Raw genomic sequence first — 446 nt, 5'->3', positions numbered from 1 at the left:
ACGGCGAGCGGCCGAGTTGAGAGGGGGAGATGTTCTCCCCTTCCATGGCCGCCCGCCAGTGAGGGCGTTCCTTCCCTAGGTGGGAGGGGAACCTCTTAGTTGGGGTTCCCCTCAGGGGCTCTATATTTGAGGTGGGCGGGAGGGGGGCGGGGACGCCATCTGCGACCCCGCCTAACACGCCTCCTCCTCGGCGCCACGTCCTCCTCTTCCTCCTCCGAAGAGGAGGTGGAGGGGGGGAGCGGTACTACCTCTGCCTCCCCTTCCTAACTCTTTCGGCGGCCTCCTTCCGCCCCATTACAGAGGAACAGAAGGAGACCACCGCCTCCCAGGCCTCTTTGCTTCCGACCATAGCTTTGACTACGGCCGGGAGCGAGAGGTCGCCGCCAACCACTGCGATCAGGACACCGCGATCGGCAGCCCACGCCTGGCATTCTGCCAGGATGTGA

This window comes from Odontomachus brunneus, unplaced genomic scaffold (genome assembly GCF_010583005.1).
Source record: "Odontomachus brunneus isolate Ranch 3 - 2012 unplaced genomic scaffold, Obru_v1 Obru_scaffold_189, whole genome shotgun sequence".
Classification (NCBI taxonomy): Eukaryota; Metazoa; Arthropoda; class Insecta; order Hymenoptera; family Formicidae; genus Odontomachus; species Odontomachus brunneus.
Note: the sequence above shows the minus strand (reverse complement) of the source record.